Here is a 26,018-nt window from a genome sequence, read left to right as displayed (position 1 = left end):
GTGAGTATGAGATAGAGCCATGAGATTGTGTGAGGATTGGATTGAGTGGTAGTGGTGAGATGAGTACTGGGGAGGTGAGGAAGAGCAGGTAAGATGAGGATGAGGGTTCAGTGGATGTGAGGAGTGATGTGATAGAATAGTGTTGGCAATGCAGAAGGAGATGTGGGGTGGGGGCAGTGATGTGGCAGACGGAGTGTAGGGGAATGAGTAAGAGTACTTGCTTCGGCTGACCTGGTTCAGTCATTGAAGTGCCTCCTGCACTGTATGCAGGTGCGTGATATGTTGGCGGTGCTGGTGACCTCCTCTGCCACCTCGAGCCAGGCCTTCATGGTGGCAGAGGCAGGCTGCTTCCTCCCATCCGCCGGGTGGAAGATCTCCCTCCTCCTCCTCCTCCTCACCCCATCCAGTAAGACCCGGAGTGAGGCATCATTAAACCTGGGAGCAGCCTTCCCCCTGGGCTGCTCCATGGTGTAATTTTGTCTATTTTCTGCAGCATCAGTCAGTGGAGGACTGCCCCTTTAAATAGGACTGCTCCAGCTGACAGCTATGATGCGGGTGCGCAGTCCGCCCGCTGCGCAGCTTTCCAGCGCGAAACCCAGAAGCACAGGTAAATGGCTTCAATTTACTTACGATCGCGTGGGAAACCCACCAATTTCACTGGGCGTGTTACCCACCCGTCCAGTCGACCCCCCGCTGCCAACCCGCCTCCTTCCTAATATTGGGCCCAAGGTGGCCGCTAATAAAGGGGTCATGGCAAAACTACTTCAATTGCTGACATCCATGGTGAAAAAGGCAGCCTGGACATCTGATAAACTGAATGATAGTAAAGAGGAGGAAAACACCGCGAGCTTTTGAAGACTCTATTCCTATTTTGGAAACAGAAAAGAATGGAAGCAAATGCTAGTTGCTCAAAAAGGTGGACCAACTTGAGAACCATTCTCATGCTAACTTGAGTGTTGGGCCTAACCCAATCTGAAAAAGTAAATTCTTCTTGCCAAAATGATTTTCCTCCTGGAGTTCCCATATTCTGTGCATGGGCTGGACCTGGATAGGGACCCACTGCTTGTTTACATCATTCCCTGGTCTTTAAGACTGGATAGGGACACCCGCATTTGTAATTCACAGGATAAAGCAATTGGAACATAGGCTTCAACTACCATAGAATGAGACTTGTAGATCTTTTTATCAGCAAGGGGCTGCTTCCAACGTGCTAATCTGTAATTGTACAATAGTCTGCCACAGCACCACATGGAAGAAAACTATGTAACTGGATGCCATGAATATGTAATGGGCTCTTGCTGTTATTCAACAGACAGCATGATAGTCAGAAATACTAGAAAGACCAGACGGAGCAGCAGGATGTGTGTTCTTTGGACTTGCACAGATGCACATGGTACTGAGTAACTGAAGTCGAACAGCACCTATAATCTATTAAAATGCTCTTTATAACAGGTTTAAATAGACATCTTTCTCACCGAAAGTCTGTGCTCACTACAAAGCAGTTAGAGATTAAGACGACAGTTCTACTTATGTTCAGCATTAAAAAAAAACTTTGTTTGAATTCCACTTTAAATGGTTGTCTAATACTGGAAAGGCCTCTGTTCTTCTGCTTGATATGACAGAATGTGACTGAGCATTTAAACAATGAAATGAAGGTTGGAATTTAAAATTTGCTTCTAAGGGATCTTTGCTGGAACTCAATCAATTAAATTTACCAATTTCTCTCATGAGTAGCTGGTGAACCAACTATGTTAAAACTTGTATAAATATTCCAACTTACCATGTATGGTAGAAGTTGCATGATGGAGCATTCATATTTCATTACTACATGACAAATCAGTATAAAAATATGTATGATTGCATAGTTGCCTATATAGAGGCACAATAACTAGGAAAGAATCACACAGCAGACTTCATGACAAAGTGAAAGAATATGGCCCAGAATTTGCTGCAGTGGGGTGTCTCATTAGTTAGACTTGTTCCCGCACCCATCAGCTCAAAATTTTTTTGCTCATCAAGTTGCAGGAAGTGCGAGCTGATAACGAGGCAGCAAGGGGAACTGGGCATCTGAGACCTTGGTTAACAACGCGACAAACAGTGTACCTCCTTAACCAATGTGATATAAGGATTGAGAAATAAACTGAGGAAGGACTGAGAGGGAGGGTGAATTAGAGTGGGTGAATTCAATGTCAAATCAGGTACAGAAAGAGAAATAAAGAGAGGGAAAGAAAGATTGGATTATGAGAGATAGAAAAAATAAACAGAAAGGAAAAGTAAAAACAACATTTTAAAATGTAAACAATTTTACAACACCAAGTTATAGTCCACCTGAGGAAGGAGGTAGCCTCCGAAAGCTTGTGAATTTAAAATAAAATTGCTGGACTATAACTTGGTGTTGTAAAATTGTTTACATTTTAAAATGTGACATTTTTAAAATCTCCAACAAATCACTACCTGAAGAGGTTGATTGGCAGTAATTAACAATTATCACATCGTTAAAAAGGGTATTTACGCTATTAATGTCTAGACTTAACTTTCTGTGGCGAGTTTAATGGGCAATTAACGCGCAAATGCAACAACTTCATGAAAATCACAGTGAGGTTAAGGGTGAGATGCCATTTTCATGAAACTAACTGCAGAGCAACGCAAAATCGGCCAGCAACTTGCGGCGATTCATAATTGACAGGGTATTTCTTCCTCGCTACAATTTGCTGGCCGATTTGCACATTCATAACGGCATGCCTCATTCACATGCTGTTATTTTTTTCAGCAAATTCTGGGCCTATTTTTTTAATGTAACACAGAAATTAATAAAATAAGTTATAATTTTTGTACGTAGTGATGAGTTAAACGAAACATAGTTATTTAAATCCTGACCAGTATTCCTCACTTGTACGTGTCTGGTTATACCTTTCTTTTCTCGGACACCAGAGATATCGAGAGAGAACACAATTAATTAAATGCTGCTCATTAGCTTTTAACGCAGCAGTCTGCAAAATTAGTTTTGTCTCACATCAATGCTTTGATTTGCATTGATTGCAATGGCACTACACCCACATTCATTGTAAATTATCAAGGCAGATGCGAAAACCCATTTTCACATGGTTAAAAACATACTGAGAAAGTGACACATTAGCCATATGGAGATTGCAACTGGCAGCACATCTGCCTTTTCAAACCAGCAAACATTTCACACTGAATGCCAGTGTTTTTTATTTAATCCTAGAGAAGGAGAATATTGAGTGGATGTGAGAATAACAGACATCAGCACTGAATAATGCCAAGGGTAGGGCACTTAACTTTGCTACTTTATTTGGGCACAAGCGGGCCACACAGCTACACAGGGGCTGACATTCCTGCCTTTAGTAATGTTAGTGAAAAAGTAGACAAGTAAAAAATGTTGCAATATCAGTGAAATGAACTAATAGATTATTCACTTGTGTTTAGGGCTGGTTTGAGAACTCCAACAAAGTAAAAATTCATCTGGGCCCGTTTTAGGGCCCAAACTCAGCAATGTGTCGGCAGCGTGCACCCAAACCGAGAAGCCCGAGGCCGGCCCAAAATTGGCCTCAGGCCTCATTTAACGACACTGGGCAAACTGCCGGCGGCTGTCGTGTCTCCACTGGCAGCTTGGCTTTCAGGAGGATTCAATTTTGAGCCACTTGCCCCACTGGAGCGGCCTCAGGGAAGCCCCGGGAGGCGAGGAGAGAACAGAAAGGGGGCCAATCGCGGCCGGCAGAAGTACTGTGGAGCCAGGACAATATACACATATAACACTTACACACATCTGCTTTCATTAATATATAAATATCACCATGAATTATTCAGCACAACTACAGATCAGTACTTAATAACACACATTCATTTTAAAATTTGTTTACAGTCTCTTAAAGGAGCATGATCATCTAAGTCTAGTAACAAGAGAAGCATGCACAGAAAAATTCTGAACGTGACAATGAGAAAAACTGTAAAACTGCCACTGACATTCAGCAATGTCATGGTAAACAATGAACTTCACAGAACTCTAAAACATATGTTATTGATACATAGAAGAGCAATTGGCCAACTTAGAGAGAAGGGGTCTTGGAGAAGAAAATTAGTCTACTAAAAGATGCTGGAAAATGCTGTTACAGAGTTTTCTATCTTTCCAGTCGACTAGAAACGCAATTGTGTAGCAATCTGTGAATTATATGTACTTATAAACCTTCTGTTTCATGCAAGGAAAGTACTTGAAGGTCTATGAATCAGACCCTTGTCTTTTTCTGCTGCCATGTAAAAAGTAATTAGCGGTTAATTTTAGGCTATTAGGCTTATTTCTCTATCCCAATAGAATTAAACCCTCAAAGTCAAAGAAGATAACAAACAGGCAGACTTAGGAATCTCACGGCGAAGTGATGCTCTTCAAGTGAACAGCAGCCAATAAAGGAACAATACAAATCCTTTCTATTAATACAAGAAAAAATTGTACACTAGTTCATATGTTGGTGCAATTGTTACATTTTTCTTTTAAAACATGGCATTTAGAGAAGCAAACACTGTTAAAATGAATGTTGGAATAACTGCGATATTAGTACAGATGTTTTACACCATCTAAGATTGGCTAAATTCACTGGGCCTTTGAGAAAAGATCTATTTGATTAAAATCTATCTACTAATATAAATTGTAACGATAGTTTGTATTATTTAGTTCTTCAAACTGAGGTCCACAGACTCTATGGGTCCATGAGATCAAGTGTCTGGGGCCCAAGATACCACTTCTGCATTGCCAGTGACTTGAGAATTTCATATTCCATATTCTTTCTGTACTTGTGGCTTATTAATGTATTAATTCTGTTAGAAACTAAGAACAATGTTTTCCTGCACTGATAGCCCTGTTTTCCTTCTGGTAGTTAACATTGTCTTTCAGAAGTTAGGATGGAGTCCCCAGGAGCATCAAATAAGGGGTGCCCCAAACACTCAAAATTTGAAAACTTCTAATTCAAAGAAGTGCTTCATATACGTTGGTGGAACACCCTGAGATCTGGGTTCAACTTGAACTCAAAGAACTGGAATTAAAGTCTTGTGTCTTGGTGAATTGGAACCAACTCAGTGAGGTTTTTCACGATGGACATTCAACAAAGCTTTAACAATCCTTTCAAGGAACTCTTCTGGCAAATTTTTGTTAACACATTTTAGCATGACAGTAAGACTATAATAACAGTGAAAATAAAATAAAAGTTCTTTCTAATCAGTCTTGCACTGTTGTTTCCTCAATTCTACTGTTTTTGTTCCAAGTAACGCAGAGTGAAAAATACAGCCCCTAGTTCAGAACATAAGGCTACCATTATCCCACAGAAAAGTTCATGATACAGTGGGCAGTCATTCTACTGCAGGACTAGCTTTTCACTCCATTAATTTAAATGAACATGATCTCAGAAAACACAAATGAGAAGGCATGATGACCTAACTATGTGCACTGTGTTTACAAATAGAGAGTCATCTTATAATAGGGGGGAAAAGCAAAGATGTTCAAGGCTGGCTAACACCAAATATGTGATGCAGCCACTACAAAGATACTGCAAGGAGATGTACATTACAGTGAATTATTTAGCTTATTACCAGGGCACCACTTCACAGTATAAAATGACTGAACAGAGCAAAAAAACAATAGATTTGGTTGCATCAGCTAAAACAAATACTATAAAATCAGTAGGTATAGTGTTTTATATAGTTTCCATCATAGATACTCTAATTAAGTGGTTTCCAAACTTTCCTGGGTAGGGGAACCACACGCACCTTATCTGAAAACATCCATAAGAGAGCGTCAACAGGTAAACCTGCAGTGCGGGTAATGTTCTTGCTGCCTGATCTTTTCTGGTAGCAGCGACCCCTTCCCAACAAATGATTTCTTTACTTGTTCGTCACCACTTGCACATTTTAAGGAATGACGCATGTTATTATTGGTTACTATTGTTGTCAAAAACCTGATTGAGCTGAAAGAGTGATTGAGCTGAAACTGGTGAACTGACATCCTGGACTAATTCTTTGTTGTGATAAATGAACAGTTGTGTTTACATGGTCGTAGTCTGGTTCCTTCCAGGATCAAGTGGGCTACGCGCAGAATAACAATCTGACAAATCACAAATGCACTGACAAAAATTCATATTTCACATTATTTCGTACCCCCTCAAAACACTTCAGACCCCCAGGGACCCGCGGACACCAGTTTGAGAACCATTGTTCCAATTGCTTTCTACTTATAAAATAAGTAAATATTTCTGGTTAGAATATTGCTAGTCTTTAAATTCTACAAAGATCAACAAAGCATTAAATTCTAAATCCCAAAAGAAAACACTTCAAATAAATCATGTCCACAGTATTTCCCTTAAAGGGTATTCCACAGCTTTGCTGACTATTCAAAGGCTGTATTTGCCACTATAATTCAATGGCTTGAGCTTTTAAATTTACCTCCCAATATACAGATAGTGCATGGCTCCCTGATGTGTGCAAGTGTGGAAATTAAAAAGATATATTTTCTGTTTGGTGACATTCATGTACATGCTGATACTAATTTCTTCTGTACACCTTTTAAGCAGGTGCAATCCAATTTATTTTAAATGGGTAAATGCCCATCTAAAAATATTGCAGGGGAAAGTAGTACAAACATATTAAGTATTAATAAGTGAACTCTGCCAATCAGAAAATATACCCCTTAAAGTCTACTGAAGAGAAAAATGAATTTTCTCTATTATTTTATTTGGTATTGATAAATTGTTTTTAAAAATCTCAACTTTCTAGGTTTGGGATGTTCCGATAAGTTTCTGCCATTTTTTTTTCAAAATTGTGGTATAAATGCATAAAAGCAAAATGTTCTTGCCTGTCATTGATAAAACCTAACATCGAAAGAGCATAGAAACTATGGTCCAGTCCATTCTGATCATTCCTAGTTACAAATAAAACTGAAGACACTATTTTTCGAGTGATGGGGAACCTCACTCATTGCCAATGTACACTGGAGCGCTGTTCGAGATTAGTCAGCCTTGGAGTTAATTAGGACTTTCCAATATTTGCTGGTGCTGGGTGAGGTGCCTCACTGCCAGCTATATAGGAATTCTACAGGGAACTTTCTTTGCACTTGCTTTTCCTTAAATTTCAGAAGAACAAGCATTTTTGTAGTTTATTTACTGTACAATTCCCCAACTTGTGTCACATGTAATACTTCTGAAATTATGCCATGGGATACCAGGGTATGAACACTTCTCGAGTTTGTCTGGAATTTATCTCTAGTATTTTTAGCGGAAGCATTAACAGATTGTTTAAATGAACCGGCTGCCTTGCTACCTCTCTCTCCATCTTCAAAGCCTCCTCAAAACCAATCCATTTGATCATGCTTTTAGTCATCTCTCCTAATTCTCTCATTACTGTCCTCTATCCGTTTTTACTCTGTGAAGTGCATAGGGAATTTACTGTGTTAAAGGCACTCTCTCAAATGCTTATAAACCACAACATAATTTTAAGGCCAATCTCCTCTCCTTGGCCCCACATTTCTACCTGATGTACAAATGTTAAAGCTGTTTGTAGTGGATTAAAGGAATTTTTCCTGATTATTGATGCAAACAGAAAACAGAACAATTCAACAGCACTCTCTGCCACCCTTAATAATACAACAGTACCTGTGTTACAGCTATGTAAAGGGTGGGAGCTGGGAGTTTGCACTTCAACGAGGAATTTTGTCTCATACTGAATGAAACAGTAATGAAACAAAGATAAGACTAGTAGAGAACTGGACTTACTTCTTCACAATTTTTTTAAAAAAGCTTTATGCATTTAAACAATTTTACTTGTTTACACTAATGGAGAATTTATGTCTTTGGCATATCATGACAACAGTCAAGAGTTTGAGTTCTTCTCGGTGCGGGGGGGGGGGGGGGGGGAGTGCGGCTTAATGTTTTTTTAAACTAACGGAAGCAGTACATAGAAAAGCCACGAGGCATCAACAGATTGAGTTATGAGGAAAGACTGGAGAAGCTGGGGCTCTTCAGTCTTGAACGGAAACACATCAAGTGGTATAGACAAGGCAAGCTCAAGCAATGCTTCCAGGTAAGTCAAGATATGACAACAAAGCAGCATAGGCTAAAACTGGTGACAGGGTCATTTAGGATAGACGCCAGTAAGAATTTCTTCATAGTCTTGGAATGGTCTTCCAGATAAGGTAGTGCAGGCAAAAAAATTAAATTCAAAATACAGTTAGGCGATGTGGTGGTAGGGAGGAATAGAATGCATCTTTCTTAATGACTATAACTAAGAACAGCCTCCCTTAACTGTATTTATCTTATAATCTTGTGAACTACAAGTGACAATGGAACAGCAATGCACAATAAGTATTCTCCTCTGTTGTATTTTTCCAACATCAGTTTTAGCTCTGGATCAGCAAGTCACTAAAATAGATGCTCTACTACAGGGAAAATTGCATCTTATATTGTGCTTGCTACAAAAACTTAAGAAAGCTAGCCCTCGTACTAATGAAGGATGCCTGCATTGAATCCAAAAATAACAAAATTACTGTACTTGGTAATCTTAAACAAAACAGTAAAGCTGTTAGGGGTGAAATTTGACTTGGGCAGTAGTGCAAAATGGGTGCTAGTGAATTGGCCGCCCGTTTTTCACTCCGCCTGACTTTCTTTTTCCATTGAGGAGTAAAAGGAGCGCCTGTTTTGCGCTACTGCCCAAGTCAAATTTCACCCCCGCTGAATCTTGGCACCTTATCAGCAACACACCTTGAAGAAAGGGGAGGATAAAAAGATTTATACAGTGAATACAGGAAGCATGATTAGTTATTCACCTAGCATTTCGATTTCACAACTCAATAACACATCCTTTGCTGCATCTGTGTTGAGCAGAGCAGATCCCTTCAAACATCTCCTACGTATTTTAAATGAAAGGCAGAGACCTGAATAAAAGAGCCTTGACTTCTAAATTTACATGAGTCAAGTCAACAGGATGAATGAACATATTATCTTCACTTGAATTCACCATTTAGACCGTTATCTCGTAAAAGTAACAGATTCTGTCTTCCCATTTTCATTTGAATAAGGGATGATTTAAGTTTTGCTGCACATTCCATTTAACCATCTAAATCCAGATTGTGTTAAGCTTTCAGTTTTCTAAAATTCACAAGGTATCTCTAAGAAATATAATTCTGAAAGAACCTCTTTTCTGTTGCATTATACAGTTATGCATATGTATGCAAAACAGAGCATCATTTTCAATAACATTCAGTATTGTGTACTGCATGTGATATTTCCAATGCATTACACATTTCCACCAAACAAGAGTATTGCAATTAAACGATCGCTAAACATCCCAAAGCAGACAAGAATTGAGGCATTAATTAAAATTACTTACAAGTTGCTGAGGGTTGCAGATCATAAGACTCAAACAAAGGCTTCTTTTAAATTCATAGTTAAGGAATCTTCTTTTCAGATCTTTTTTCCACTACACAGGCACGTTTTGCATTCTCAGCAATCCCTTGTGAGAGAAGACGGAAGTTCAGCTAAAACAGGTATTCCTGTTAGCATCTTCATTATGAAGAATGTAGCATCAGCAGTACTTCTCACTGTCAGGCCAAGTTCAATCCTGGAGAGCCAGTGTTTTGTTAATTACTCCAAAGCAGCTAATGATTCTGAAATTAGTGGAACCATTTAATTGATCCTGAATTCCACCTGAAAGATAAAAATCAGTGAGAATTAAGTAAATCAGAATAAATTTAGGGCAAAAAATCAATCCAATGAAATAGGTCAATGTTAGCCACAACTATTTGCTTTTTGCACTCTGCACTGTGAATTTACCAGTGTAATCAAAGCCATTTGCTGAAACATAGAGGTCGATTTTCGCTCCGAGCAGACTTCGTGTGATGGCTGGCGGAACGCACCAGATAGCAGCCTGATAGTCCCGGCAGGAGGCCTGGTCCATTTTGAGGGCCAGGTCTCATTCGCACGGGCCGGTGGGCTATAAGCCCAAATCGAGCGCCCCTTGGCAGCCCACCAGCTACAGGCCATGCAATATCGAGCAGTCCAACCGGCCTCCGGGCTGCAAGAAGGCAGGTCCGTGGGGGTGGTCTCTGATCGAAAGAGAGGAGGAGCGGCAGCGGCCCAGGGTGGATCCCGGGGGAGGGACTCCTCTTCGGCCCAGCTGCAAGCTGATACTGGGCAGAGCGTGCAGGGCGCGAGCTCCGCATGGTTCATTCTTAAAATAGCATCTGGGTCGTATTGATGTCGTAGAACTCCCAATTAGCATAAGATTATTAGGCAAGATTGGCTTCAGGCAGCGGTCCAGTCTATCTACTCTAAGGACCCCGGGAGAATGGCATCGACAGCACCTTCTACGGAAACAGGGCAATAAGTGTTTGGCCGCGAAATAAATGGCCCTTCCACTATGCTTCTGCCAGGCAGGAGGCCTGAATATTCAACCCATAGACTCATACAGAGAAATCAGTGTTGGTGAATCCATGCAAGGTTAGACAACATGCATCCAGTCTACGAGGAGAAAAATGAGTAAACCTCAAACAGCTGAAAACAAAGAAGGGAAAGGCAGAAATATAGCCAGTTTGAGTACTAAATATTCCCAACAGTTTCCATGGTGATGCTGCAGTACAGTGACTGTTATTTTGGTCCTCTCTGCAGTGGTAATGAGATTTCAGAGAAGTGGTGATTTAAAACCATCATTCACTTCATCAAACACTGTTCTTTGTTCATGCTGTAGAACCACAGTTTTTCCCCCACTTATATACAGTACAGCAGCATATTACATATGGTCAGGTCACAAGGATTAAAATGGTCACTCATTTCTTCAATTTACAATCTTCAGACTGTTAAGGACCAAATATAAATAACATGTCACAAATACCAGTACAATTTATTTTTAATAGAAGGAAGCAGTGCAAAGTATGAAAGAAACACTGATCAACAGGAAATGTTACAAAAGTATTCATCTGCCATTACTAATAGGCGAATCAATATTACTCTCCCTTCTTCTAAAAAGATCACTACAAGCACTTTCTCACAATGGTTTATTACTGTTTGCTGCAGGAGATATTGTTTCAAAAGACCACTCCAAGACAATACTGAAAGTTTTATGAAAAACATAGCTTTACATAACGTGGTGAAATTCAAATTTGGCAGGGTTTCAAAATGGCCGGCAACAGATTAGCTGCCCTTTATACTGTCCGTCTGACTTTCCTTTCCATTTAAGTAAATAGAACCCCCAATGTTTCAGAAATAAGTTTAAAAAACACATCACAAGATGGCTTCCCAATTGAGGCTACAACCATTACTGTACTTGAGTAGTTTCATTTTTGTCATTAATCCCTAGCTTTCAGTCCCTCTACACCTTATGGAGTGGATTCCTTGTTCTAATTTTGTCAACTTTTCTCTTGAAGGTAGTGACTCATACTTGGAAACAATGTTCCGGATGTTGGCAACCCTGTGATACCTCACCCAAGTGTACATTCTTTTTTTTTATTCGTTCATGGGATGTGGGTGTCGCTGGCAAGGCCAGCATTTATTGCCCATCCCTAATTGCCCTTGAGAAGGTGGTGGTGAGCCGCCTTCTTGAACCGCTGCAGTCCGTGTGGTGAAGGTTCTCGCACAGTGCTGTTAGGTAGGGAGTTCCAGGATTTTGACCCAGCGACGATGAAGGAACGGCGATATATTTCTAAGTCGGGATAGTGTGTGACTTGGAGGGGAACGTGCAGATGGTGTTGTTCCCATGTGCCTACTACCCTTGTCCTTCTAGGTGATAGAGGTCGTGGGTTTGGGAGGTGCTGTCGAAGAAGCCTTGGCGAGTTGCTGCAGTGCATCCTGTGGATGGTACACACTGCAGCCACGGTGCGCAGTTAGTGAAGGGAGTGAATGTTTGGGGTGATGGACGGGGTACCAATCAAGCGGGCTGCTTTGTCCTGGATGGTGTCGAGCTTCTTGAGTATTGTTGGAGCTGCACTCGTCCAGGCAAGTGGAGAGTATTCCATCACACTCCTGACTTGTGCCTTGTAGATGGTGGAAAGGCGTTGGGGAGTCAGGAGGTGAGTCACTCGCTGCAGAATACCCAGCCTCTGACCTACTCTTGTAGCCACGGTATTTATGTGGCTGGTCCATAATTTCTTCATGTGTAAGCATGGATAGGGAATATCTGCATTCGACCATGGTGGGGAGCCTCATAGCTTACCCTGAATCAGTCTTCAGCCAACATTCACATGCCTTCACTTTCCAGCAGTGGGATCACAATCAGGAGCTGGAACAATTCGACCAGCTTTTTTGAAAGAATTTTATGATCAAGACAAGATGAGAAATGTCAATGTGGGGAATGATTCTTCTTTTTGCAACAAGTGCCTGCATCCATCAGAAAGAAAGGTCTTGCATTTATATAGTGGGTTTCATGACCTCAGGACATGCCAAAGCATTTTACAGCTAATGAAATACTTCTGAATTGTAGGAAACATGACAGCCAATTTGTGCACAGAAAGGTCCCACAAACAGCGATGTGATATTGACCAGATAATCTACTTTAGTGATGTTAAGGGATAAATATTGGTCAGGACACCAGGAAGAACTCCCCAACTCTTCTTCAAAATAGTACCATGGAATCTTTTACGTCCACCTGAGATGGCAGATAGGGCCTTAGTTTAACGTCTCACCCGAAAGACAGCACCTCTGACAGTGTAGCACTCCCTCAATACCGCACTGGAGTGTCAGCCGGAATTATGTGCTGAAGTCTCTGGAGTGAGACTTGAACACATGACCTTCCCACTCAGAGGCGAGAATGCTACCACTGAGCCATGGCTGACAACTTTGAGAGCTGTTCAACTATATATATTTAGCTTAATAAAAAGGAATTCTCCTTATCGAAGTCACAAATGACATCTGTGTGACTGTGACCATGGTAAACTATCCCTCCTCATCCTTCTCGATCTGTATGCAGCCTTTGACACGGTTGACCACACCATCCTCCTTCAATGCCTCTCCTCTGTCGTCCAGCTGGGTGGGACTGCACTAGCCTGGTTCCATTCTTATCTGTCCTGTCATACGGAGAGAATCACCTGCAATGGCTTCTCTTCCCTCTCCGTTACCTCTGGAGTTCCCCAAGGATCTATCCTTGGCCCCCTCCTGTTTCTCATCTACATGCTGCCCCTAGGCGACATCATCCGAAAACACATCAGGTTCCACATGTATGCTGACGACACCCAGCTCTATCTCACCACTACCACCCTTGACCCCTCCATTGTCTCTGATTTGTCACACTGCTTGTCCATCATCCAGTACTGGATGAGCAAAAATTTCCCCCAACTAAATATTGGGAAGACTGAAGCTATTTGGTCCCCGCCGCAAACTCCGTTCCCTAGCCACCGACTCCATCCCTCTCCCTGGTCACTGCCTAAGGCTGAACCAAACTGTTCTCAACCTTGGCATCCTATTTGACCCTAAGAAGAGCTCCTGACCACATATCCGCTACATCACCAAGACTGCTTACTTCCACCTCCGTAACATTGCCCATCTCCGTCCCTGCCTCAACTCATCTGTTGCTGAAACACTCATCCAAGCCTTTGTTACCTCTAGACTTGACTATTCCAATGCTCTCCTGGCCGGCCTCCCATCTTCCACCTTCCATAAACTTGAGCTCATCCAAAACTCTGCTGCCTGTATTCTAACGCACCAAGTCCCGTTCACCCATCGCCCCTGTGCTCGCTGACCTACATTGGCTTCAAGTCCAGGAACACTTCAATTTTAAAATTCTCATCCTTGTTTTCAAATCCCTTCATGGCCTCACCCCTCCCTATCTCTGTAACCTCTTCCAGCCCTACAACCCTCAGAGATCTCTGCGCTCCTCCAATTCTGGCCTCTTGCGCATCCCCAATTTTAATCGCTCCACTATTGATGGCCGTGCCTTCAGCTACCTAGTCCCTAAGCTCTGGAATTCCCTCCCTAGACCTCTCCGCCTCTCTACCTCTCCTCCTTTAAGATGCTCCTTAAAACCTGCTTCTTTGACCAAGTTTTTGGTCACCTGCCCTAATATCTCCTTATGTGGCTCGGTGTCAAATTTTGTTTGATAATGCTCCTGTGAAGCGCCTCAGACATTTTACTACATTAAAGGGGCTATATAAATGCAAGTTGTCATTGTTGTTGAATATTGCACATTAGTTGTAACAAAGTCATTTTGAATGGGGCTTTTTTCAAGAAATGTACTACTACTAAACAGGATTTAAATTAAAGGCTGTGGTGCATACAGAAAGTGTAAATTATAGCAACATACAAAAAACACTATTACCATGCACTTCTACAATGATTCCTGCACTGAACTGTTCTAAACTACAGGAAGGTATTGATGGATTAGATTCAAATTGAACCAGAACAAGAAAGGATGGTTTTTAAATGACTGTAACTCAGGTTAGTTTAGTTAGCATGAAAGGAACACAACATAAATAAGTGAGGACTTTGCAACGAGAATTTATGATGCTATCTTCACAGCACTGCTGTTCCATCACAGCACTTTGCAGTCTTCAGAAAATACAGTGGTAATTAAATATTGCTCAAGGCCAACAAATAGAATTGGCCTAATGTCAATAATTGCAATCAGAAACTGTAAGAAATTGAGAAGGAGATAAAGATACTTCCACTGCTAACATGACAGTTGTAACCTCATCAAAATTCACCTAGTCATGTAGGAAAATACATTACTGTGAATAAAGAACCTCTATGCTTGCAAGATTCATCATGTTAATTGCACCCAATTTGCTGTAGCGTGGATTGCTCGCATTTTCCAAAGGACAAGGTACAAATAGATACTGCAAACCCAAACCATTTGCTAAATTCCTTCACGATGCTCAAGTAAAGAAAATTCTACAGATAACAGTACATTAATGAAAAGAAGTACACTTGACTGAATAGGAAGCTAGCTGCTCTTTAAATTTTATCTATTTCATTTTTTCCATGGTTCAGTCCCTTGATCAGGTCAGGTTAATAAATTTAGACTAAAGTTACCAGTATTGGATGTGAAGGTTTTCCTGATTTAAAATGAAAGCAGCTACCGGGAAATACTACAATGCATATTAATAACATAATAAACCTGCATTTACAGAGTGCCAAAATATCTAAAAGCACTTTACACAATTATCATTTGGAAGTGCAATGACACATAGAAACACACTTAAATATATACACGCACAGAGTCATAAATTTGTGCCTGCTATAGATACCCTTTCGGGTTCGATGGTGTCAGTCACTCCCGTGAGCGGTTTGAGTGCCTTACTTTTATGGAAGTTGCCTCATACTGCCATATATCTACTTGTACGGTAATGGGACGCAAAACAAAACGCCCTTGTAATCTGGACTCAATCTCCGTGTCTTTTGCATGTGTACCTCCTCAATCTCTCCAAAAGGTGGATCATGTTAAGACAAAGAAGAGACAAAGTTTTGTTCGAATTGCAAGCTACTTTATTCCACAGTAAGGTGAAATGTAGGGAGCAAGAGTCACTTAGTTCAATCGGTACAACTTATATTTATGTAATGGTACAAAATAAAGAACATGCCATGTTATCTCACTTCAGTGGGTCATTTAACTTAACTTAAACAGAATATTCCCTCTGCATCCTGCCCTACAGCCCAGGGCAGACCTTCCTCCCTGAAGGCTCCTGTCCTTTTTCACCTTCCCACATCACTTCATTACCTGACTGTTTCCAAAATCCAAGCTGGTGTCTGTGTTCTGATTTTAAAGGCCTCCCTCATAGACCATCAAGGGGTTTTCCAAAACCATTGTGTGAGGTGTCTTTCTGAATAACCGGACAAACTCTAGGCACATTCCCAAGGGGCAGAAAGGTAGGGCAACTAAAGCCATCGCTCCCTGGATGACAAAAGTGATAGTGAGTAAGATGAAATGGAAAAAAGGGGCATATGACAGATGTCAGGTTGATAACACAAGTGAGAACCAGCCAGAATATAGAAAGTTCAGAGGGGAAGTGAAAAAGGAAATAGGAGGGGCAAAGAGAGAGTATGTGAATAGACCAGCGGCCAACATAAAAGGGAATCCAAAAGTCGTCTATAGGCATTAAACAGTAAATGGGTAGTAAGAGGAAGGGTGGGGCCAATTTAGGACCATAAAGGAGAACAACTCATGGAGGCAGAGGGGATGGCTGAGGTACTAAATGACGACTTTGCAATTGTCTTTACCAAGGAAGAAGATGCTGCCAGATTCTCAGTAAAGGAAGATTTAGTAGAGATACTGGATTGGCTAAAAATTGATAAAGAAGAGATACTTGAAAGGCTAGCTGTACTTAAAGTCGATAAGTCACCTGGTTCGGATGGGATGCATCCTAGGTTGCTGAGGGAAGTAAGGGTGGAAATTACAGAGGTACTGGCCATAATCTTCCAAACATCCGTAGGTGTGGGGGTGGTGCCAGAGGACTGGAGAATTGCAAATGTTGCACCCTTGTTCAAAAAAGGGTGTAAAGATAAACCCAGCAACTATAGGCCAGTCAGTATAACCTCAGTGGTGGGGAAACCTTTAGAAATGATAATCCGGGACAGAATTAACAGTCACTTGGACGAGTGTGGATTGATTAGAGAAAGCCAGCATGGATTTGTTAAAGGCAAATCATGTTTACCTAACCTGATAGAGTTTTTTGATGAGGTAACAGAGAGGGTAGATGAGGGCAATGCAGTTGATGTGTATTTGGACTTCCAAAAGGCGTTTGATAAAGTGCCGTACGATAGGTTTATCATCAAGATTGCAGCCCATGGAATAAAGGGGGCAGTAGCAACATGGATACAAATTGGCTAAGGGACAGGAAATAGAGAGTAGTGGTGAACGGTTGTTTTTTGGACTGGAGGGAGGTGTACAGTGATGTTCCCCAGGCGTCGGTGCTGGGACCACTGCTTTTCTTGATATATATTAATGACTTGGACTTGGATGTACGGGGCATAATTTCAAAATTTGAAGATGACACAAAACTTGGAAGTGTAGTGAACAGTGAGGATGATAGTGAGACAAGAGGATACAGACAGGCTGGTGGCATGGGTGGACACATGGCAGATGAAATTTAACGCAGAAAAATGCGAAGTGATACATTTCGGTAGGAAGAATGAGGAGAGGCGATATAAACTAGAGGGCACAATTCTAAAAGGGGTACAGGAACAGGGAGGTCTGGGGATATATGTGCACAAATCATTGAAGGTGACAGGTTGAGAAAGCGGTTAAAAAAGCATACGGGATCCTGGGCTTTATAAATAGAAGCATAGAGTACAAAAGTGTGGAAGTCATGATGAACCTTTATAAACACTGGTTCGGCCACAACTGGAGTATTGTGTCCAGTTCTAGGCACCACACTTTAGGAAAGATGTGAAGGCCTTAGAGAGGGTGCAGAAAAGATTTACTAGAATGATTCCATGGATGAGGGAGTTTAGTTATGTGGATAGACTGGAGAAGCTGGGGTTGTTCTCCTTGGAACAGAGACAGTTGCGAGGAGATTTGATAGAGGTATTCAAAATCATGAAGGGTCTAGACAGAGTAGAGAGAGAGAAACTGTTCCCATTGGCGGAAGGATCAAGAACCAGAGGACATAGATTTAAGGTGATTGGCAAAAGAACCAAAGGAAAAACTTTTTTATACAGCAAGTGGTTAGGATCTGGAATGCACTGCCCGAGGGGGTGGTGGAGGCAGATTCAATTATGGCCTTCAAAAGGGAACTGGATAAGTACTTGAAAGGAAAAAATCTGCAGGGCCACGGGAATAGGGCGGGGGAGTGGGACTAGCTGGATTGCTCTTACATAGAGCTGGTGCGGACTTGATGGGCCGAATGGCCTCCGTCCATGCTGTAACTTTTCTATGATTCTATGAATTGCCAGTTTTCGGTCTCTGGGAGAACAAAGCTATCCGTTTAGCATATTAACCACCTTTCATCTGGGCGCCTCTTTTTTTTAAACTCACGAGAATACACATTTTAAAATACCTCGTATCTGGATCCTTTCCGTGGAAAAATGGCAAAGAATCCTTAAACATGACATACACACAGATACGTATATAGACATGTTTCCCTATATTTGTGATTTTTATTTTAAGGCTTATTAAAGATACCAGCAGCATTTTTTTCCAAAGAAGGGTTAAAAAAAAAGCAACTGTTCCTTCCTTACTTTAGAGAGGGCTAGCTAGTTTTGTTCCTTCTGTGAAATTAACAGAATGTTAATTTGTGGAGCACTCCACCCAATTCAGCTTCCGGATATAGTGCGAAACTGTAGTTCCTGAAACATCGAGCCTCCAAATAGAGCAGTCCAGGCATCTGTTTCTAAATTAATTGTCAGATAGGAATGTGATTTTTGATTGTTGTCATATATTAAAACGGGTGGCTGCCAAGCATCAAATCCGCATATGGTGGCTTCTAATTCCATAAGAATAGTCTTCCCATTCTATCATGGTTGAATCATATTGTTCTAGGATGTCTGTATCTACATCAATTAAACTGCCACCTGCTTCATAAGAATTAAGGACACTAAATGTCAAGGCCGTTCTTAGTCCTTATCAGGTTTCTGAAAATGGTGAGGATATGAGCTCCATAAACATTTGATGTACACATTTCACATGAAACCCCCAACCTGAGGAATAAGGCAAGAGAATGTTTTTATTCCAGGAGACAGTTTGGGATCAAGAGACTGTTCTAGTTGTTGGAAAAAGACAGGTGAAAGTTCCAAAAGAACCATATGTAATTGTGTACTTATTTTAAAATGTTGTTGCTTTATATTTTATAGTATATGCCTAATATCTCAATTTCTGAATTTTATTTAAGTTTAACTGAAGTGCTTTAGCTTGTACAAATCTGGTTTAGTGTGTGATATTTTCTGTCATTCAACACATTGAAGATGCAGGGAACTCCAATTAAATTCCAATTTACTGCAAGCAGGATTAATTATTAGACTTGGTCTACATTATCTCTGAAAGGGTGGAAAGTGGAAGACACAGATATGAGATCATAAGTGGTGAGGTTCACTTACAGAAATGGCCAATGGGCCATTTCAACAAATAACAGCGTTTTAAAAGTTTGACTTGAGGTACAAGCTTATTAAATTTAGGAAATGAATGGTGAACTTCAATCGCAGCTACCAGCCCAAGACTGGTAGATGTAGTTTGGATTTCAGCCATTCACACTGCTTGGCTGAAAGATTAATTCTGCTGTGCAGGAGACAGTTCTGCCCAAGCATGCTTCCAGGCACGCACAGAGCTCTTCTCCCAGCATTAGCATTCTAAACACTTAAGACAGTGTGAGCCGTATGGCCTAAAGATTTAAATTAATTGGAGGTGGCTTTAAAAGGTGTCCAGCAGGCACTTTCTGAACCTGGTGATGTCTCACTGCAGTGACATCCCGTGCAGTGTCCTAACAGTCTCACATGGCTTCTTTCTGAATATACATTTCACACCAATGCTAAAGGTGTATTGTAAAGTAAACTAAACTAAAAAAGAAATTTCTAAACTGTTGTATCATAAAGTCACAACGTCAGACAAAGTAATTTTATCAGATCCCGGTGAGATCTTCCGATAAGCATATTGAGTTTTAGGCAGAACCAGATAAAAGGCTGACTATAAGATGATTAGAATAGATTGTAGTTTTGATTGAGCTGTGAACGTATTTAACATTAAATTAGCTGCAACTGTAAATGTACCCATTCTCATTTGCAGTATTCTTTTAGTTCTTACGTAGATTATCAGAGTTTATTTTCTGATAGTCCATAGCACTTGGAAACACATGATGAAAACATCATTGTAAAGGCCTAAACTGTCAACATTTAGAAACGGCGGCTCATTTCCAACCTTAGCTGATTATAAGAACATAAGAACATAAGAAATAGCAGCAGGAGTAGGCCAATCGGCCCCTCGAGCCTGCTCCGCCATTCAATAAGATCATGGCTGATCTGATCCTAACCTCAAATCTAAATTCATGTCCAATTTCCTGCCCGCTCCCCGTAACCCCTAATTCCCTTTACTTCTAGGAAACTGTCTATTTCTGTTTTAAATTTATTTAATGATGTAGCTTCCACAGCTTCCTGGGGCAGCAAATTCCACAGACCTACTACCCTCTGAGTGAAGAAGTTTCTCCTCATCTCAGTTTTGAAAGAGCAGCCCCTTATTCTAAGATTATGCCCCCTAGTTCTAGTTTCACCCATCCTTGGGAACATCCTTACCGCATCCACCCGATCAAGCCCCTTCACAATCTTATATGTTTCAATAAGATCGCCTCTCATTCTTCTGAACTCCAATGAGTAGAGTCCCAATCTACTCAACCTCTCCTCATATGTCCACCCCCTCATCCCCGGGATTAACCGAGTGAACCTTCTTTGTACTGCCTCGAGAGCAAGTATGTCTTTTCTTAAGTCTGGAGACCAAAACTGTATGCAGTATTCCAGGTGCGGTCTCACCAATACCTTATATAACTGCAGCAATACCTCCCTGTTTTTATATTCTATCCCCCTAGCAATAAAAGCCAACATTCCGTTGGCCTTCTTGATCACTTGCTGCACCTGCAAACTAACTTTTTGATTTTCTTGCACTAGGACCCCCAGATCCCTTTGTACTGTAGTACTTTCCAGTTTCTCGCCATTAAGATAATAACTTGCTCTCTGATTTTTCCTGCCAAAGTGCATAACCTCACATTTTCCAATACTGTATTGCATCTGCCAAATCTCTGCCCACTCACCCAGCCTGTCTATATCCCCTTGTTGGTTTTTTATGTCCTCCTCACTCTCTACTTTCCCTCCCATCTTTGTATCATCTGCAAACTTTGATATGTTACACTCGGTCCCCTCCTCCAAATCGTTAATATAGATTGTAAAGAGTTGGGGACCCAGCACCGACCCCTGCGGAACACCACTGGCGACAGGTTGCCAGTCCGAGAATGTACCATTTATCCCAACTCTCTGCTTCCTGTTAGATAATTGTAAACAATTTTACAACACCAAGTTATAGTCCAGCAATTTTATTTTAAATTCACAAGCTTTCGGAGGCTACCTCCTTCCTCAGGTGAACGATGTGGAAAATGAGGAAGGAGGTAGCCTCCGAAAGCTTGTGAATTTAAAATAAAATTGCTGGACTATAACTTGGTGTTGTAAAATTGTTTACAATTGTCAACCCCAGTCCATCATCGGCATCGCCACATCCTGTTAGATAACCAATCCTCCACCCATGCCAGAATATTACCCCCAATCCAGTGATTCTTTATCTTGAGCAATAATCTTTTATGTGGCACCTTGTCGAATGCCTTCTGGAAGTCCAAATACACTACGTCCACTGGTTCCCCTTTATCCACCCTGTACGTTATATCCTCAAAGAACTCAAGCAAATTTGTCAGACAAGACTTCCCCTTTGTAAAGCCATGCTGACTTTGTCCTATTAAGTTATGTTTATCCAAATGTTCCGCTACTGTCTCCTTAATAATAGACTCCAAAATTTTACCCACCACAGATGTTAGGCTAACTGGTCTATAATTTCCAGCCTTCTGCCTACTACCCTTTTTAAATAAGGGTGTTACGTTATATTATTCTTAGACCTGATTGATGATATTCTTAAATCTCATTGATGAAGCTTAAGCTCGACTTAAATCAGATTGAAAAGCAAGCATCAAGATTAGTACCACTATTTACAATGCAATTGTGAAAAAATACTTTGGCTTAATGGGCTGCATGGCCTCCTTCTGTGCTGTAACCAATCTATTATCCTATGATAATATCATTTTGCATTCCAAAATTTTTTTTTAAGCATTTGAGTATAGATCAGGGAAACTGGCTGGGAGGAGCTATAATCAATATTGCCATTTGAACTGTGTTTGTTTACTAATGCCTCTTGCACTGCCTTCATTTAGGACCTTTGCACCATTGGGCTCAGTGAATCATCTGAGCCAGTCTCCTGAACCATCGTCTTCAAAGATTTCCTGAAATCAACTGCTTGCCTTGCACAGTGAGATGTAGAAAAGCAATTATGCACAGTTTACAATAGTTTAGGACTGAAAGATTTAAATGGAGTTATGAATAAAACTGCAAGTCTATTTTTATACTATATATGATTGTTTGCAGTGGATTACAGGACATGAACACTTGTATCTTACTCAATGCCCTGAAAGTGCTTATTCCTGTATTTAATGAACTGTATTTAAAGCACTTTTAGTCAGCAGGAACTTGGTTAATCACTAAACTCAATGGTGCAGATTGCCTAAACACTCTTAACGGTAAGACCCTTCCCTCGAGAACTATATTATAGCAAACCACACATCATCACTGTGACCAAGTCAGGTTGGAGCTGCTAATTTTTTTACTGTAACATACATATTACACTTTAAACACTTAAAACAAACCGTAGATCTGAATTGACAATTTACAAAATATCATAAACCCACCTTTTCTGCTTGGCTACGTCTCTGCATTAAGAGTTACTGCTAAATATTTGTTAAAGGAGGATTCTAGATCAAGATAATACGGTCATTTCCTGAAATCATGCAGTTGCTCCCTGAGCTACTGTCCATCTGTCCAAATGATGCTATTCTTGGACACAAAAGCCACAGCACACATGACACGCATTTACTGCCGTACACTGAGGTGCAAATTTTGCATGGTTTACTGAGAAAATGTTAGCAAAAGAAATTGATTTAGATTTGTACATTAAATCTTTCATGGTTTTAAATTCTCTGAAATATTTTTATTGCTTAATACATACAGATAAGGACAATCCTTTAACTGTCTGTCAGCTGATGGCACATTATGAACCACTACTCCAATGGGTTTTGTTAAGTATTTAAATGAAGCGACTTAAGTCTGATAAATGAACATAAAGTTCTTCAATTCTGGAAGTTACCAAGTTCATATCAACGTTCCTAAGTAAGCCAAGCACTTAATGATCTCTCTGGGCAGGCATCACTTGAAGTGTACTCACAAGTTGACATTCTGTATTGCACAAAATCAACAGACAGCAATAGTCCGAAAACTGAGAGGTTTAGAAGTGCAATTCCTTAGAGGTGTGACAGTTCATTTTCTACAATATCAAGGCACAGCTAAAGTGAAACATTAACAGCATCTGTGAGCTGGAATATCCCCTTCTCCCAGCCAGGGAGGACAGTATAAATATGGGTAGGAGATGTCACCCTGACAGAGAATAATGGGAAGAACATTTTATTCCATCTTTCCATAAAAGACAATAAAAGGCATTTTAAGGTATCAACACTGAGGTATACTAAAAATGTTTTGTGAATTCAGTTCCTGGTTAATCATCACAATTTAACCAGACTGGGGGACCAAACAATTCCAGTTAGGAGCCACAGTCCACTGTTCGAAAAAATGAGCCGAGTTCTGTTCCATTGCCAATTTCTCCCTCTTCATGTATCAACCTTGGCTCAGTGATGGCATATTCATCTGTGAGCCAGGTGGTCATTGGGCTGGCATTTCAGTGCAGGACGGAGAGAGTGTTGCATTACCAAAGGTGCTACCTTTCAGATGAAATGTTAAACGGAGACCTTGCTTGCCCTCTCAGGTGCATGTAAAAGGTCCCATGAACCCAGAAGATTTGTAATGTTAGGATTTGCTCTTATACTTAGGAAGATAGAGAGTTTAACTTGTAACTTTGTCCATGATAAGTTATATAAATGCCTCCCTTGTGGAAATAAAAGTCATACTTCAGTGGAGATCTGCAGGCTACCTTCAACGGATGTGATCAGCATTGGACACTCAATGGGAAGGATACAACAACCTGGGGGTGAACTCTGTTTCCTTTTGGCTGTTATTTAAGAGGTTCTCCCAGCGTCAAAGCCAACATTTATCCCTAACCACCACCATCAAAACAGATCATCTGGTCATTTATTTTATTGCTGTTTGTGGGACCTAACTGCATGCAAATTGGCTGCCCTGTTTACCTACTTTACAACCGTGACCACACTTCAAAAGTAATTCATTGGTTGAGAAGCTCTTTGGGATATCCTGAGGACGTGAAAGGAACTATATAATTGTAAGTTCTTTCTTTATGTCATGTTTTATTCTTTCTTTCTTCTTCCACTTGTGCTTAGTGCCATCTATCATCCTTTTTATCTTTTCTCTCACCCAATGTGTTCTCTCACAATTTTTGTTTTTGCACCTGAGCATCTTTGTCACTTGAACTTCTTTTTTTCATGGACATCTCTAACTTTGTTTCATCCACTTCCTTTCAACCTCTTAAATAACCGCCAAAAGGAAACGGAGTTCACCCCCAGGTTGTTGTATCCTTCCCATTGAGTGTCCAATGCTGATCACATCTGTTGAAGGTAGCCTGCTGATCTCCACTGAAGTATGACTTTTATTTCCACAAGGGAGGCATTTATATAACTTATCATGCACAAAGTTACAAGTAAGTTAAGCTTGGTATCTTCCTAAGTGTAAGAACAAATCCTGACATTACAAATCTTCTGGAAATATTTGATTCATAGAAAAAAATATCATGCAAGTGCTAAGTGTATTTTTTGATGGGACATGGACTAAGACAGTGAGCCATGAAGATATTAGTGCTACTTCTGGGTAAATCATCATTCCACCGATCATTCCATTGATCCATTTCTTTTTGTGTCCATGTCAACACACTTGGCAGGGAATTCTTGTCATGGATTGGAGATTTACATTCCACTGAATGCTGATGTTTAATATTTTTCATTCGGTTACACAATTACAGACTTCACTGACTGAGTTCAGCTGTTGGAAGAGGAACTCCAAACCATCTTCACAAAAGCAGAACTGTTTCATGAGAGAGGCCACAGCTTCTGTTTCCTAAACTCTGAAAATGGATCAATGAAGTAAGCACTTCCAGATAACTGAAGAGGAAACGATACAGTAGCTGTGATAAATTATTACTAATTTAGTTCTTGTGGCCTGGATCAAAAATAGCACCAATTTTCCAAAAAATTTGCAGATATTTGAGAAAATGACATTATTCCTGTTGTAAGATGAGGTAAGCTGTCCATTTGTAAATTCAACAAAGTTTAACCATCACAAACATTTTAAAAATCAAATGTGGTAAGTATCCCTAATATTAACATTCAAAAAGTAGTAGATAAGTAAAGAGAAATCTACTCTTCCATGACATGTTACATCACTAAAAAAAATGAATTCCTGATAGAGAGTCACTTTGTATCTCCAATGATTCAGTGGGTTTATCCCATGAACACAGACAGGAACATCTCAGGTTCGATCTCCAGTCTGTGCCAAGTTTTTTGTATTTCAGTTGGGGCAGCAATAAGGGTGCTACATTTGGCCTCAGTATCCCTGGGTAATAGAGGGGAAAAATAGCCAGATTTTCCACTCCTGTTTCTGATCCGTTGACCACTGATTTAAATGCTCATGTGCGAACAGGATTGGACTCGGCTGTGATCAGAATCACACATGAATAATGGCTACATAAACAAGGTACTGGAGGGCAACTGGTGGTTGATGAACGATATCCCACCAAGGAGTGAATGCCTTCGGAAGAGCAGGAGAGGGGGGTCTTTTTATTGTAGTCTACCTGCCATTCAGTGGAATATATTGTGTAATAAAAGTAGTTTGTACAGGAGAATTGTACTAGGTTGAAAGAACAAGAATTTATGCATTTATAGTAAGGAGAATAATAGATGCTTAGAAGAGTTAGTAAAAAGTAATGTGTATTAACATGGTTAGAAACTCCTCCCCGGTTTACATTTATCCTGAAGTTAAGACACAAGGGGTACATGACTGTCTTTGGGATAAGTGCAAACCATGGGCATATTTCCAATCAAATCACAGAAGAATATAAGCTTGGAAATTGCTGCTGCTGCATTGTATAGGGACTAGCTGTGGGTTACTAAATGGCTGTGGGAGTAACAAAGCTTGTTTGTTTACAGTCTGTGAGATAAATGTGGGCTACACCTCTGAAAAACTGGGACAGCCATGAAAAAGGAGTAGTAGTAATCCTCTTAATCAGCTGCTACTGCAATTAGGAGGCGTTAATAGTGTGTTAGTGCACCTCCGAAGAAGCCAATCCCCCCT

At 40.6% G+C, this 26,018-nt stretch overlaps 1 protein-coding gene and 1 long non-coding RNA gene across 3 annotated transcripts in view; one reads left to right on the top strand and one right to left on the bottom strand.

Moving 5' to 3' along the window:
* ptprea (protein tyrosine phosphatase receptor type Ea) overlaps positions 1–26,018 on the bottom strand; it is a 228,849-nt gene that overhangs the window by 131,331 nt on the left and 71,500 nt on the right. The window contains exon 3 of the mRNA XM_068002366.1: positions 9,385–9,701. The gene's annotated coding sequence lies outside the window, so the exon portion shown is untranslated. The remainder of the gene's footprint in view (positions 1–9,384; positions 9,702–26,018) is intronic.
* LOC137340091 (uncharacterized) overlaps positions 1–26,018 on the top strand; it is a 214,605-nt gene that overhangs the window by 163,932 nt on the left and 24,655 nt on the right. The gene's annotated exons all lie outside the window — the stretch shown is intronic.

This window comes from Heptranchias perlo, chromosome 21, assembly GCF_035084215.1.
Source record: "Heptranchias perlo isolate sHepPer1 chromosome 21, sHepPer1.hap1, whole genome shotgun sequence".
In the NCBI taxonomy this organism is placed as follows: Eukaryota; Metazoa; Chordata; class Chondrichthyes; order Hexanchiformes; family Hexanchidae; genus Heptranchias; species Heptranchias perlo.
The sequence above is the reverse complement of the archived record's forward strand: the minus strand, read 5'-3'. Positions and strand labels throughout refer to the sequence as shown.